The sequence below is a fragment of the Lycorma delicatula genome, chromosome 3, assembly GCF_047948215.1.
Source record: "Lycorma delicatula isolate Av1 chromosome 3, ASM4794821v1, whole genome shotgun sequence".
In the NCBI taxonomy this organism is placed as follows: domain Eukaryota; kingdom Metazoa; phylum Arthropoda; class Insecta; order Hemiptera; family Fulgoridae; genus Lycorma; species Lycorma delicatula.
This window is the reverse complement of record NC_134457.1, coordinates 87,819,225-87,837,163: the sequence shown is the minus strand read 5'-3', so window position 1 is coordinate 87,837,163 and position 17,939 is coordinate 87,819,225. Positions and strand designations below refer to the sequence as shown.

The window sequence follows — 17,939 nt, the reverse complement described above, 5'->3', positions numbered from 1 at the left end:
TTTTCTATCATCTTATTTAAAAATGAGCGAATAATCGTGTTGAATATTCTTTATTATAAAATTACGAATTTTAATTTTGTGCTTTACGAACTTTTTAACTAGTCTCATAGACATGAGAGCAACTTGCTATATTAACATTTACAGATTATTAAATATTTATGAAAAAATGATGTACACACTTTACACTGTATAAATTTTAAGCTTAGCAGATGCATTATTTTTTAATAATTCCCATTTTTTTATTATTTTTTTAATTTGGTTTCGTTGTAATTTTCGAAATAAATATATTAAAAGTAATTATTTGTTCATACCATAAAAAAAAAAATCAAATCAAAATGTTTAATTTTTTTGTGAATGTAACAATTATAAAGGAAAAAAAAAGCTTTTCCTTTTTTTGTAAATTTTTATTCATCGTTTACGTTTGTAGCTCCTGTGCTGTAACCGTATTTACATGTTTTCGTTTGGATACATTTATTTAAAAAAAAAGTAAATCAGTACATAAATTATTTGTAAATTAGATTAAGATACGATTATAAATGAGTATAATTTTATGTTAAGTACATTACCAACCCGCCGTAATGAAATTGAATAACAATTATTTGAAAAACAACGATGATGATTAATGAATAGATAAAAATTTATTCGCATATAATTTTGAAAAAATACACACACACACACATATATATATATATATATATATATATATATATATATATATATATATTAAATATTTATTTTTTTATTCCTGAGACGTGTAGTTAATTAAAACTCAACACCAAAGAATACCGTTATCCACGATCTAGGATTCAAATCCAAGTAAAAGCAACTACAACTTATTAGGATTTGAACCTGAGATCTCTCGACTTCAAAATCAGCATATTTATGTTGATGCCGGCGGGTTAGTTGATATTAATTTATAAAAATAATAATTATAATTACAATAAGTGCGTACTTATTGTATTACGAACTTAAGTACTTAACCAAAACAGTTTATTATTAAATAATATTTAAATAATTAATTAATTTTATTCAGATAAAAGTTCGTATTTATAAATACGAATTTATTGGATGGTGAAGTAATTATCCTTAATGGGTATGTAATTTCCATTACAGGAAATGGAAGTACCTTTAATTATCTTTGACGGTGTTTTAATACCGTTAAAATAACGCATCAACGAACCGTTTTGGAGAGAATTTTTTTTCTTTTCTATTTAACCTCCGGGACCACCGTTAGGTATTGCTTCAAAGGCTACGATGAATGATGTTTAGCATGTTTTAAAATGCCATACCTGACCGGGATTCGAATCCGGGATCTCCGGATGAAAGGCCGAGACGCTACCGCTTGCGCCACGGAGGCCGGCTATTTTGGAGAGAAGTAGTTTTACTGCACAGGACCCCGCGCCATCTAAGAGATCACGTTTAATATTAAGTTTAAATTAACAAATAAAGAAATGTTCTTAAAAATCTGCTAATAATCATTCGTAAACGTTCGTAGAACTCTAAATTTGTTATTATATGATTGTTATTGCATTTAAAATAACTCATTTTTGTTCGTACCTTCTTTATAAATATTGAACAAAAAAATTAATAATAAAGAAACATGATTTAATTCTTTTTTTTTTACTATTTGATTACTATGGACCGCGTTACAAGTTTTATTTTGACTTATTCTGTTTTCTCTTTTTAACATATTTTCAACATTTCGATGAGCCGTCTGCTTCTTTCTTCTGACCACTGGATGTTAATTAGTGATTTTTTTTTGTTATGAAATCTTTCAATCTTTTAATTATTTTTTTATTAAAGTATTTCCCTGTATAGTTCTTTCTCTTGAGAGATCTGTTTTTCTCTCAAGTTTTTTTTTAATTTCTGAAAACAAGCTAATTCTGTTATTAAAAAAATTCGAATATTTTCTTTATAAATTTATTTTTAAGTACTCTTATACTCGTAAAATGTTACTTTTATTTACATTTAACGAATCGGAAACTTTTTTCAGTTTATTAAAAAAAATATATTTCAGAATTATTTTTTATTTCGTAGGTTTCGTTTTTCTCTTTTGTATATCCTAATTTTTTCTTAAAATTCTTTATTCTAATTTTTACATTTTTCCTTTATTATTTAGATATAAATATTCTAATGCGTAAAGACTTTCGGGTTAATTTTAAAATTATAATGCCTTATTTTATGGAAAGACATTTTTTTGTTGAAGATCCCTTTTGTTATTCGTACGCTTTCTCTATTTCTCCAATTGTTTCATGTATCGCCATTTTTAAAGCCATTTTATTGAGTGAAAAATTTTTTCACTCTTTAGATTTTTGCAAAGTTTGAATGTTAACAAATTCGTTGGGTGCATTTTTATATTTAACATAAATTTAATTTTTTTCTGTGGAGATTTGTAATAGAAGTTTTCCTCTGCTTCTTCTCAAAGAAGTACCCCAAAATAGTTGAATAGTTACTACCGAATCGATGTTTTTTATTAGAAGTCCAAGTCATCCGCTAAATTTAAACAGTTAATTTTGTTTGATTCCTGTGTTTTCGTTCTTAGAATTATGGGATGGATTTATAATTCTTCTAATTGTAGATTCTGTAGACTAATTATCATTTCTAAAACCACGTTGAAAAGAATCTGTGACAGTCCGTATCGTTGTCTGACTACGGTTTTGATTAGAAATGGTTTGGATATTTCGCCCATAACTTAATTTTGAATATTTATATAATACAACTTTTTTATTTTATACTTGTAAAATTTTTTAATGTAAAAGTTCTCCTAGTGATTCGTAGAGATACTGCATATAATCCATTACTTCCCACAGAAAATGTACATTAATTGTTGCTTTACAGTACCTATGAACTACCTTTTTACTGTTTTTACATCCTTGTTCGAAGTAAAGGAATTATTGTGATCGCGAAAAATTTCGGTTTTTAGATTTCAACGGAAGTATCCATTTTGACCACCCCTGAATCCATTTTGACTACTTACGTACGTACATGTACAGTGTATTCAGCATACAAAAAAAATATAACGGGAAACCACTTCATTCCTAACTTTCCTTATTAAGTCTTTCCTGGGATTTTTTAAATTTAATTAGAAGAGATAAATAAATAGATAAAAAGTTTTATAGCTAGTTGCAAAGTATGATATAATACAAGTTAACAATTCTTGTAAAAGAATTCAGAGTTTTAAAAAAATTCATATTTATCTTAAACCTCCTCAAATAATATACGAGTACAATAATGTAATTATTATGCTTTTTTGATTATTAAAAACGTTTTGTTTTAAGCTGTTGAAACAAATTATATATATATATATATATATATATATATATATATATAAAGGAGTTATAAATATATATTATATTTATATTTATTGTTATATATTTATAACTCCGCATTTGGTACTCCCACATGATAATAGACGAAAAAAACCTTTTAAGAATAAAAAATTTAAAGAATACATGAGATAATTAATAAGTGTAACACGTTAGACCAATTTGTGTAGCTACAACACATCGATGTTGAAAATATATTAAATTTTATTTAAATAAATGATGTTCAACACGTAAAAGTAATAGTGACCACGCTGCGTTAATCATCTGATTTAAACAAACAAAAGTTATGAAAAGAGTCGGTTACTTTGACTCGACGACCCTTAATTCATCGCATCCCTTATTTTTTTTTATTACAAGGAAATAACATGTCAATACATGATTCATAGCGATAAGATTCCTGACCTTGACCATCTCCGGTAGAGTATTTGCAGCTGAAACAACCGTCACACCCTACATCACTGGCGCCGTTATCTAGAAAAATCGAATTTCCTTTAAACTAATTCTTGTACATGGCTAAATCCACTTATTTAAATTAATAAAAATAACGGACGTTCATAGTTAATTTAAATAAACAACACTACATTTAAGTGAACAAATTTTATAAATTATATTAAAGTAAAATTATATGTAATATAAGCGTAATATTAAAATATATAAACGTAATTTGAAATAAAAACTGCGGGTTTTATAAAAATGGAAGCTTCTGCATGAGAATTAAGAATATCTTTAAATTTTATAAATTAAAAAATTTCATTCTTATAAAAAGTGCTGTATAAATTTATTACTAAGTTTTTGATTATTTCAGAGAGATTATTAAGAACGGTATCAGCTGTGTGACAAAGTAAAAACTGAGCATAAATTATCGTCATTAACTCTTACTGTGATTAATATTGTAAAGTACTGTATTGTATTCGAAGAATGTGCAATAATAACGTGCCTGCTTGATAACGCATAAAAACTTAAATCTAAAAGTAAACACTACATTTTACTTTTACTTTATTTCTAATAGAAAATTATAAGCAACTCTTTCAAACTGCGCTGATAATGAACTAGATATGCTCAAGGATATGTGGGATAAATACAGTAGTCGGATAAAAACAGAACTGAACTGAGAAGATGGCATTTCATAAATAAATGGAAAATTAAATAATAATATTTAGTTTAAGTTACAAAAAAGAGAATACAAATATTTTTACTCAAATATTTTTTTATATGCTTTTTTAAAACTTAACAAAAATTGGCGACAATCTACAAAACTAATTATACAGTGTCGCAAGAATCTTGGCCAAATCAAAATAAACAAATAAAAATGGTCAATCAAATAATAAATGGTCACATCAAAATAAACAAAAAAAAATCTTGCGCAGTTCTGTGCAGGAAGACCGACTTTTGCCATTTGAAAATATGTAATATGAACTTAATATTTTCTAACTTTCCCCGCTCAAATCTTTTCGACCTTAAATTGAGCGTAACTCAAAAACGACTCAACCAATCTTCATAAAATTCTCACATGCACAACTTCAGATACAGCATATATAAATTTCAATGAAATTAATATAGAAATTTTGAAGATTTTCGAGCCGAAAGATTTAATACGTGAATGGTATTTATTAATCCTCATACCTCAAAATGTAAAGAAAAATCAATTTCATCCTCCAATCCAAACGTGCGACCGAAAAAGTAATACTTTTCTTCGTAAAGTCGGTAAAAAAAAGAAATTGTACTTTTCTTTTAACAGTACTGTACAAAGTTAATTTTACAGAACAACCCAGAAGTTGTTGATCAATTTTAAGCGGCTGATTAAGACAAGATAATCAAAATACTTCATGCGGTCAAATGCTCTGTCACATTTCATTTTCCCCCTGACCATCATTTTTTTAAATAAAAATTTGTATTTTAAGAATGGCTTGAGATATTTTAATCAAATTTGGTGTACACTCAACAACATCTTCTATAAAATAAATACATTAGAAAAGTCTACTTTAAAATTTCAAAAATAATTGATAGTTTCGTAAATATTAATTTTAAGGAATTACGTTTTATTAGATAAATTGTTAAGCCTTTTATTTTGAACTTTATTTGTTCAAATCGGTTAATAAACAGCTGCGATATGGCTGAAATTGTTAAAGTGGTCCGCAAAAATGAATCAGATTGAAAATTTTGTTCCTGTTCTATTACCACTAATGATATAAATTATTTTTAATTCAATTAGTGAAGGAAGTAAAGTCAGGTTATTAATGATTAAAAAATTTTAATTGCCGCCATTCTGGGATTTTCAAACTTATTTATTTTTTAGATATTCCTGGGTACATCTATACCAAATTTCATTAAAATATCTCAATCCTTTCCTAAGGCATAATTTTTATTGAAAAAACAAAATCGTAGGCAGAAGGAAAATGAAGCGATATGGGGCATTTGTTCAAACGAACGATTTTCTTTTATTTTGATGTCTCAGTCTCTTATCATTCTGATAACTCAGTCTCTTTAATTTGAGCAATACCTTCTGAGAGTCCCTTTAAAATCTGACGACGGATTGCTGTACTTGCCCAGACAGAACTTAAAATGTTTATTTTCTTACAACTTCATTATTTTAGTGTTTAATTATTTTCTGATAAAATATAAGCATAAAAAAACATTTATGATGAAGAATTTTCATTGTAAAATACTATAAAAGTATTAAAAATTACTCAAATAAAAAAAAAGTTATTTAAGAGATAAATATTAAAAATATGTATTGTCCGTTTTTAAATGGTAGGTTTTTTTATATCGTTTAAGTTTCTAAAAGCTGCATCCGTCTGAATATCTATACCTTTTTAGAAAAGCAAAGAATAATTTAAGGAAACTCATGATTGAAGAGTAAAATATTTAATATTTTATCATTTTCTTTACTGTGACTGGTTATTTAACAACCACCATCCCTCTCAGAGAAGGTAATTTATAGTAGCGCTTGAATTTACTTATCTCTCAGTGGAGGCTGTAATTTGACGTTAACAAAATTCTTTTTTAATTTTTTTAAAAGAATAATTGTAATTCACGTATATATATTTTTTCTGTAGCTAAAAATGTCAATAAAAAAATCGTTTTATTAAGTTTAACTTTCTTGACGTTCTATTTACCCTACGTCAAAGTTTTCCCCTTCTCTCATTTGATTCTTTTCTTTTTTTACATCCTTGTACGAAATAAAATGGCTATTGTAATCGCTTTTCGCGTTTACAATGGCCAACAATGTGCAATGTACTAAGTACAAAGAAATATTGTAATCGCGAAAAATTTCAGTTTTCAGATTTCAACGGAAATATCCATCTTGATCATCCCTGAATCCATTTTGACTAGTTTCGGAGTGACGTCTGTACAAAGTGTATACGTACGAGTATGTTCATACGTATATATCTCGTATAACTCAAAACCGATTAGCCATGGAATGTTGAAATTTTGGATTTAGAACTGTTATAACATCTAGTTCTGCATCTCCCCTTTTGATTTCAATCGACTTGACCAAAAATGTCTAAAAAAGCCCAAACTTTTCTTAACTGCGGTAATAATCCCTCATTGAGAGCTTTGCAACGATATGTCATAAGTGGTATCTGTTTTCATTGGTTTCAGAGTTATAGTAAATAAAATTTTAATTAATGAAATATTTGGATCTTACAAGGGGAAGCCACATCTGTTTAAATCTGACTTAATTTCCTCTTTTTAATTTTTTTAAAAATTTAAACATATTAAATAAGTTTAAATTAAAAAAACTTCTGTTTGTAAAAAAAAATTACAATAAATAATAATTCAATAACAATATAAAAAAATATATATGAAAAAACATCAGAATTCATTAGTGAAATAAAATTTTATGTACTTTTAAAAATGTGTATATGTAATTTAAAAGGCGTTCAAGAAAGTCACGTGGTGTCCATATCAGATTCTTTTAATCTAACAGAAATAATTTTCGTAATTCCACCATACTTTCTCATCTATCATGATGGTTAGTTAGAATGTTTTTCAGATATTCAAAAAAATGGAACTCAATTTACATGCATACGTAAAGAAATTTTTAACCAATATTTTAGTGTTTTAGGATTATGATGACTTAAATACAAACGCCGGCGTGCGATTATTTTTTATCCTATGGTAGTTTTTTCCTGTATAAATGTTTATTTTTCTATAAAAGATTGGGAAAGTAAAAAAAACATCATTAATCTGCAATAAGAATGAATTAATATGCCAATAATTAATAAATTGAATATTATTAAAGATTTTTTATGTTGGGAAGATGATTTTACATAAAATCAGTAACAAGTACTCGTGTTTACCATTCAATTGAAGTTTACCCTATAACAATAATCGTTATCATTTTATTGTTAATCGTATTTTTTCTTCTCGTAATTTCCATACAATTGAATGTAAATTAAAAAAAAAAATCACATCGAGAAATCCTTATGTATCATTAAAATAAAACAACTCGATATAAAAAAAATGTTTTGTATAGGTTGCTGTCAGTCATTACATAGTAGTAATTGACTATCTTTCAAAAAATAAAAAATAAAGAATGGCGGCTATACAAGCAGTATCGTTTCATGAAATGTAATACCGGATAACTGAATTAAATATTCCAAAGTTCACATATGTAACATAGATATGATTGCCGAAAATTTAACACGAAACATCATCCATTTCTAAAAATGACACAGTTCTAAAAAATAATGTGCATTCATTTCCCGCATACTGAAGAAAATGAGAAGTTATTGTTTTACGATCGTTCATTAAGCCCATAAAAGTTCAGTAATGTACCATCTCAATCATGTTATCTACTGTGACTGGTTATTTAACAACCATTACTCTCAGAGAAGGTAATTTATAGAAGCACTTGAATTTACGATGATGTAGTGCTTCACAATCATAAAAACGAAGAATATGACAGAGTATAAAACTATGACTATTATATGGGGTTTCCACTTGACAGAAATTTGTTAAAAATTTACTTGAAATTATTACTATCAATCTTTGGGTGATTTTTTCGTGGAATTCAAACATCTTTAAATTCCATAAATATATAATTTTATATTATAAGTTCAATGTAATTGTATTTTATATCATTAAAATACAATGTAATAGTTTGGAAATTTATACAATTTACAAATAATATTTTCGTAATATTATTACAAAAATTATTTTATATTCTAATAAATAAATTGAGTATTACATTATCAATTATTAAAAAAATAGAAAATAAAAATTGACGATATTAATAATAAATAATATTTTAAGAGTAGACTAATTAATATCGTCTGTTATGAGATAATTGTAACGTATGGACTAAACTCAACTCTCTGATGTAAAACTAAGAACTGATTAAGTTATAAAAGTACATTCAAACGCAATAACGTGTTGTTGACACATAACAAATAGATTGTTTTGAGAAGTATAATACTGGAGTTATTTGCTTGATAGTAATTAGATAATGTAATCCATTTAGGAGCATTGTAAAAAGCTTATTCTGTCATTTAATTGCCACGTACACGCCTTTTTATTATTAAAATCTTTATTTTTACGGCTACAGATTAGCACAAGCAAAATTAATATTGGAACGGAAATATTAAATTACTAAAATAAAAAAATAAAAACTATGCGGACAATAATTTTTTTGCCTTTTATTGCGTAATGTCTGGTTGAAGTGTAAAGAAACCAGAATTACTTTCATAATTTACATTGTGGTCACGTAGAAGTAATAAGATTAGAAGTCTATGAAAAAGACAAGGTGAGGAATGAGATTAAAATGCAGCATTACAATACATCTTCATCATCACTTTTTAATTTACATCTTATGGAAGTGGAAGTACATAAAAATTTATTTTAGAAATGATAATCCAACCAGTTATGATATTTTCCTCTACTCAATCTACTGAGTCTGAATGTATTTATTCTGTAAACAGAAAAAAATTCATTAACATTTTTCGATAAACTGTCTTTTACAGAAAAATGTAAAATAAAAAGTTTTGCTTATGATTCTAGCTTATATAAGTAATTTGGCGGTTCTTTGACCCTCTCCTTGAGGGTGCTAAAATTAACAACTAAACGAGACGGGTATAAGAAAATGGAATGGTATGGTATTGTTTTTATAGTTTTACTTTTATCTTCTTTGAGGGTATTGTTTTCTTTTATCACTACTTAAGATATTGGGGTAAGTAGTGAGAATAACTTTCTCCGAGAATAATGCTGTTAATTTTACAGCCAACGCACATTTCCTTGGAGTGGGCATGCTGATCTCCACCATCCTACTCGCCTTATTGAAGAAAATAATGGAAAAATCATTTCTCTTCTCATTTTCAACAATAGTTGAAATATGGATATAAGGCAATATATAAATACATGAAACTATATTTCATTTGTACAAATGCACTTACATAGATTTACTCTATAAAAAGTACAAATTCCGTAAAACCCAAACAAAAAAAATCAAATAATATTACAAGACAAAGAAAAAGAAAACAGTAACATAATTTCCTTATGAAAGGAATTTATACCCTTTATCAGGCATAAAGAAGATTCCCATCACTTAAGAGATGTCATCCCAACCCAAGAGTCACCCACTCACCCCCCAGGGCTAGCACGTGAAGGCGTTTGAGTCGCCAGACATCCTCATTGTTGTCTAGGAGATTCACCGCTAGATAGTTTACATGATTGCCTGACTGTTGTTGTAATGTGAACCGAATCGCTTGATTTCTTCGTGGACATAAGGCAATTCCATATAGTTATGAATATCTTCGTCTCGTAGTGATTCTCGCCAACTTTTTCTAGAATTGTTGTATAACCTCAATATTACTCTTCCTCGTCGTACCCCAAAGCTGTACACCAAACTTCCAAATGGGTTTCAGAATGACCTTATGTATTAAACATTTGTTGGACGACTACTAATGTGAATTCCCGCTTAGTAACCAATAAAGTTCCTTAAACCTGATGATTAGCTGTTATTTCTTCTTTTCATATGGTTCTGAATGTCAACCAACGATCAAGGTAGAGCCTGAGGTACCGTACTTAGAAATGCGGGATGAAAACGCCGTCAAGGTTGACCCGGGACAGTCACTCCTCCTAAACGCAAACGTGACGTGTTTCGATTTATTGTGATTTACTTATATTCTCCACTTTACTAGCCAATCGCCGATCAGGTCTAACGCCTACTGAAAGCTTCCTCGAGACCAGACGAAGGTCTGGTCAATCTTACTTGTTAGATTCCCCTATTGATCCTTCATCAATAGCCAGGATCACTGTGACATCAGTAAATGAGGCGATGGTAACATAGTCCGAAGGCGGAAGGTCTAAAAAAGAGCTCTGAGGAACCCCCGATCTAATGTCAAAGAATCCAGATAACAACTAGTCGTTTCACCTGCTCTGGGAAAAAGGTCTTCGAAGTAGTAACGCAAGACAAAATAGAAAGGTTTAGCTTATGAAGCGGTCCAGGCAGCCAGACCTTGTCAAGTGGCTGCTGAACATCCAAAAAGGCCAGAAAACAGATTTCTTGAACTATTAGACGATTTTCCAATTTTACATCGAAAATAGAGTCAAATAATGTACAAACTATTTTTTTTTCAAACTTTTTCGTTTAATTTAAAGCAGATCATTAAAGGGGTTGAATAGTTTCATGATCAATGTAAAATCTTAAAATTTTGAACGAAAAAAGTTAAAATAAGATATATTGAATGACAAATTACTATGAGAGGGAGTGAGTTTTTTTTATAAACTTTTATTTTTTCAGTGGTACTTCATGACTGAAGGATTTATATATATATATATTATTTATATATATGATTTATATATATATATATATATATATATATATATATATATAAATTACTATATATAAATATAGTAATTATAGTATCGAAACGACTTGATTCAAAAGTTTTAAAACTTTTCTAGAGTTCTATCACAAAATATTTGAGAATAATAAAAATTATTTCCAAACACGTAATTTTACTAAGCGAGTCACTAAGAGATTTTTTTAAAACATATTGGTCAATTCCATTTTATTTATTTTCGACCAAGATATTCTAAAAAATATGAAAATTATATATGGGGGTACAGACTTTGCAAATTGTTTTTTCTGAGCGTTTATTTACTCCCCACCGTTATATTTTTTTAGTAATATATTTTTTTTATAAACTACAAGCAGTGACGGCTAAGCATTGGCGTATAGGCACTGTAGAACTGCAGCAGCCCTATTCCTGCTTGATATTATCGAAAACATTTAATATAATGAGTCCTTTTTCTTTAATTCTTTCTTTATACTTGTACAATATATAATCCTTAAGCTTAATGTATGTACCCATTCCACAGTTTAAGAAAAATATATAAAAATGTTTGTATGGAAGTGTGCGCTTCACAGTTCCAGTGACGTGGTGTTTGGCTGTTGTGCGCATGCGCACACAGGAAGCTATGTGAGGCTACGAGGGAGAGACAACACTGTCGCTCCCGCAGTGCCGACCCTGGCGTACTGGTGGAAGGTAGTTTTTTTTACTCCGCGTGTGTATGGAACGTTCCTTGTTCGTTCTCTTTTCTAGTTTAGTCGGTGGTAAGAATATGAAAGTGGTTTAGCTGTTTTTTCAGTAGTGATCAGAAGATGGTGGAAAGCAAGGGCTCTTTGATTGCCAAATCTGTCCAAAAACATACTAGAAGGACGAAAGAGAAGATAATTAGTAAAAACTAATTATGTATTTAGTTCTGTGTACATAGAAATTTAAATTAAGCACACTGGACTATAATGTTTTTAAGCGGACATTTTATTAAGTTATTATCTAATAATACTAAAAAATATTATCTGTATTGACATTTTATTATTTATTCCGTTAAACCATATGTGTACCACATTCTTGAAGTGATAAAGTGTAGAATTAGATTATTTTCCTGTTTCCAGCTATTCTATTTGATTCATTTTTTCGAGTATTTTATTTTACAGAAAACTTTAACCACGGCCTTGAAAATGCCAGAAAAAAATTTTATTGAGCAGTACCCCAACTAATTTTACCTATGAGCCTCCACTGTACCTAAGTAGAACGTCGAAAATGTCAATTTTTTATCATATTGAATTCCTTAGGTTTGAAATATCGAGATATAAAAACCCGTTAGGTAACTTTTTTCTAATAACTTTTTATTCCCTTTTATGTTATAGTATTATAGTAAAGTTATTTTTCGTAAATTCCTTGACTTTTTAAATGTAACCCTCCAGGTATGCGCAAGTATTGTAACTCGTTCTGGCTTGCATTGCCAATACAAATTTTAGTCTGTTTAAAGGAGTTAAATAAGTTATTTTAAATGTCATATTTATATATCCATGTACTACGCACGCCTAGTTTTGAACGATAAAAAATGTATAAAACAAACATTGTTACATTTTTGGATTTTATTAACTAAATCACCATAGAAGATTGAACATATAAACGTATTTGTTACTTGTATAATGCCAAGATATCAACCCGTACTATAAATATTTAATTAAAAGCAAAGAAATTATGGTAGGTATTTACCTTAATTACTGTCTCATCAGTGCTCGATTTTCCGTCATTCGTAGAATTGCAATTATCTTCGTAATCCCTTAACTTTAAATAATCTTTCTCACTTCCATTAAGAGCGTTCGAAGACAACATTTCTTGAACGACTTTTAATCATTTCTGACCGAACTGCAATATTTCATTTACAAATCTGTATCAAAGATGATAATTCAGGGTGGAAATTTTTCACCTTTCGGTAGATGTTTTCTTTTAAAATTTGCATACAGAGTAATATTTTCCATCCAAGTATTGTTAGTATCTCCGAACAATGTTGGTTTTTGTAACCGGCAGTTCGTATCTGAAACCTCTTTGCACCTACACTTTAAATTGTTGTTGTCGATACCATTTCGATAATCACCAGTGTCCGGTCCGCATTCCTGATTCGTTCTAGGAAATAATTGTTCCTTATTCGTAAATTTATGACACATTTTTGTAACTTTGTCAGTTTATCAACGTATGCTGTGGTTTGGTAGTTGCTATGCTATTGACGTCCATCTTCGAGTAGAACAATTACATCAGTAAAGAAATCTACGTAACCAGTTAATAGTAACTTTAAATTCATCCCTACCGATATTTAATTAATCGGGATTTCCAGGGCTTTCATCTGACACAACTCTGTTTAAATCGCGTTTCCAGACCGGCGTACATTATATATATGCGCTGCAAGTTTTTCTTCTACTTCCGAATATTTCGTGTTTTTCCTCCGAAATGTTCTCTTTTTTTATTGGTTATGAGAAATTAGTTATCTTTTCTTTACCGTTAACAAATGCTGTATAAGAGTTTTTACCTGTACACGATTTCCAACCTCCTTTGCGTAAGAAAACCCCTTAACTTTTCTACAACAATGATGAATACAGTCTCTTTTTTTACTCATTCTAGTTCTATTGCACAAGAAATTTACCTACTGAACGGTCACTGTGAGAGTAAAAAATAATCATAAAATGATCGAAAAATTGTTTTCATGTGAAATAAGATCAGGCTATGTGTGGCAAAAATGCAAAGGAAGCTTCCAAAAAGTCTAGCGCCACGTTGCAGAGTTTAATTTTCGAATACCGGTAATTACTCATAGCCAAGTCTTTTTTATCTAAATCATTTTATTTAACTAGATGTATGTTCATCCTAAATAAAACTATTTAAAGTAAGTTCAAACATCTAAATCTTTGCTTTTAGTAAAATAAGGCTTCAAATTAATAAAAAAAGAAACAATATATATACACGAGTAGAATTCTAAAGTCTGGTAATCAGATCCTCTAAGAGATATCTTAAAAAAAAGAAAATTAATAGAAATTTTTGAATGATTACTGCAGATTTTAGGTATAAAAAAAGAAAGGTTAAAATGACAATCCCCAAATAAGAACATAATAATTTATTTAATTCTAGTAATTTAATCTTAAAATTACTGAAAATGAATGATATCTTCCAAGTTAAATTGTAATTATTTGTTATACTGTTATTATTATTATTATTATTATTATTATTATTATTATTATTATTATTATTATTAGATTGTACATTGAATATAACAATACATCAATGATGATGCAAGAAAGTATTCCTGTTTCTCCCACCCATTATTGTATTCCTTTACAAAGCATTTGAATACGCCCTATTATTTATTCCGTAAAATTGAAAACGTTAAACTGGATTATTATTAAGCAGACTATATGTACTTTCAGGATTAGCCCGGTGGCTTGTAAACTAAATTATGTCTGAAAAACATGAATCTATACCGTACATAGTAAGTACAACAGCAACAGCAACAATGATTTCATGTAGGAGCCGGATATTTTCTTTATTTTTCTACTTAATAAGACCAGATACATTTATTTATATACTTTATTTAAATGAATACACATACACATACGAGCGCGCGCACACACACAAATTCATGTTTAGATTCGTAGCAACACTCATTGCATAAAATGTGGTTGATTATTCTTAACAGTATAAAGGCGTATGTCGTTTGAACTGCTTATTAATATGCACACCTAAAAAAGTGCATGAAGGCTATTATAAATAATTACATACATACTCTAGCATATAAATGTTGTAATAACTTAAAATAAAGAGATATTTGAAAAGTAAAACGGCATTTCATATTTTTATTTATTGAAAAACTAAATATAAAAATATACAAATAAATAAACTTTAAATCTTTGTTCTTTGTTTTCAATACCAGATATGTAATTCTTTAATGTTAAAATAAAGAATGAAGTAATTTGAAGTTGCTGACATAATAAACTATCTGTTTAGACTTAGATAAATAATGTTTTGTTCATTAAACTAAGTATAAAAGAAAAATTCCTTTATTTTAAAAATAGTATTTCTGATTAACCTCTATTGTGAATAGAGCAAAGGATTGTATAATTTATTTTTGTCTAGTGTTGTTAATTTTTTTTATGTATGTAAATTAAAATGAACAGTGTTTCATTTTGTTAGAATCATATCTGTTCTCATAATACATTAAGGTGCGTCCACATTTTTATCCTTATCATTTTACTGTTACAAAAGATGATACGATTTGATGACTATTCTTATCATGTATTACAGATGCGAAGAAGGTGTAAGGAACGTTTATTCATTTTAATTTAACTTATTAAAGTTAGATAATTTTATTCTGTGTCTTAAAACTACCCAAAATAGAATACGAATCGATTCCCGGCTATATATACAGAGTTATTCACGAGTAATGTAACAAACTTTCGGTGCATGCTCTCCTGGCGAAATAAAGAAGAAATTTCATATGAACACAGGTTCAGAAACGCTTTGTTAGCGAGTGTCAGCTGGCAAAAGATTTCATCCTGATTTCTGCGCATTCAGCAAAATCAAGCCAGGCTGTAACTCCTGAACCAAATTAAGGAATTTCTAAGTGCCGGGAGTGTATAGTAACTCCGTTGCCAACTTTTTAATACTGTGTTTTAGCACGATCATACAAATAAAATATTAATCTTTTTATTATTTTAAAAATCTGATGTGGACACTACATGACTTTCTTGTAGACCTATTAAATCATATATACACTTTTTTTGTTGAAAATGAAAAGTACATAAAATTTAATTTCATTAATAACTTCTGATATTTTTCTTTTTCTTTTTTCTTATTGCCGTTATTGAATTATTATTTATCGTAAGTTTTTTTTGCAATCAGAGGTTAATAACTATTAATAAATCATTATATTTAAATATAAAAAATGGTTAAAAAAAATGAGATGAAGACTGATTCAAACCGATGTTCCTTCCCCTTCCAAGATCCAAATATTTCATTAATTAAAATTTTATTTGGCTGTAACTCAGGAACCAATGAAAGTTTAAGTACCATTTATGATACACCGTTGAAAAGCTCTCAGTGAGGGCTTATTACTTCGACTAAATTAATTTTGTGAGGTTAATCTTAGGAAGACAATGAACTACCGCGTTCTATTCTGAACATCCTTTCTCATACTACTCCTTCTAATTACCTTTAATCTCTTCTTTCCAAATATTAGCCCTTTGGGTACAAGTTTTACACTATTAGGATCTCCACGCTGAGGTCATCAGATCTTAAAGAGCCAGTGAATCATTGCTGCTTGATACGGAGAAGCTGCTGGTGGACTTTATTTCCTGTGTCGTAACGCAATGCCAAAGTTGAAGTCAGGTTTTCTAACTTCTCAACCTAATAAACAATTCTCGCCATGAATTCATTTTAATCAAAAACACATCTATTTAATTAAAAAAAATTTGTAACAGCTTTTATATTATTTAATTTTTTTATTTTTATTTTTTTGTAATTTTGATGAAAGATATTACATAGTAAAAGATTAATATTTAGGGACCTAAGTAATTAGAATATCTAATAATTGAAATAATAAATATGTATAAAATAATTTTAACATTACATAACAATTAATTTTGAATTATAGGTCAAACAAAATCTAAATTAAATGGATTTTTTCACTTGCATTAAAAAGCTTTTAACTGCGTTGACATAAGCCCAGAAATGGCTAAGGAAATATTTTTCCTTATTTGCATCTGAAAACAAAATTTAATTGGTTCGTCTGTAATTATTTATAATTTTGTATTATCTTAAGAGCTGACGGTTTGGAGAGTACGGTTATAATAGATAACAAATTACACATTTAAAATAATGATATCACTGAAAATCGGACGGAAGTAAGATAATTCTCATTGACTTGCGAAATATTTTTGATTCTGTTACTCATAATGCAGTTATTCAGAAACTAAATTCATATAATATGGATCAGAGTTAAGATAAATTAAATCTTTTTTACAAGATAAAAAAGTATATTCACGCTGTCCATAAAAGATCTTTAAAACTTTATTATTTATAATTTAAATTTAGTCATAAATATTATGGGCAGGTATTGTTTAAGAGTAGTATTCAAAATGGTTCATAGACAGCGGTGTTCTTGTTGTATAGAAGTGGCACTTGGCACTGCCTTGTGGGTAAATCATAAATCATAAAGGGGCAATGGTTCATAGAAGTTAAATCAAATACAGTGGTTCAACGTAAGTTTAAAACGCGATATAACTGACTAATATCGTCAAAACCTGTAATTCGTGCAGGGTATGTGCTCTGCCGTGGTCTTAAAAGTTTAAGACCACGGGAAATGATGATGAATACAAGAAATATTAAGGCATCCAGCTGCATCTGTCCAAAATTTCGAACGAATACAAGAGAAATTTATTAACACTCCGACCAAGTCAACGCGGCAACTGGATGTTCAACTGTTCATAATGTGTTAAAGAAATCTTTAAAAACGTATCCTTACAACTTCAATGACCACAAGCGATCCACATACGAAAATAGAATTGGTCGTAAGAATTTTTTTATTTCTATACTCCATTATACGGAAGGTGATGACAATTTTCCTAATAATTTTTTTTCTAATGAAGCTCTTTTTAATTTAACAGGAAAGATAAATAACACCAAAATGTTGAATGTAGGGCTCGAAAAATTTGCATTTCAATGCTGAACATGTTAAGGACATTTTGAAAGTTAATCAGGACGTTTGGAAATCGAGTGAATTTCCGCCAAAAAGTCAAACACAAGGAAATGACAAACATGAAATATTTTACTG

At 28.7% G+C, this 17,939-nt stretch overlaps 1 protein-coding gene across 1 annotated transcript in view; it reads left to right on the top strand.

The window, feature by feature from the left end:
• LOC142321776 (phospholipid phosphatase 3-like) overlaps positions 1-17,939 on the top strand; it is a 296,863-nt gene that overhangs the window by 80,196 nt on the left and 198,728 nt on the right. The window lies entirely within an intron of this gene.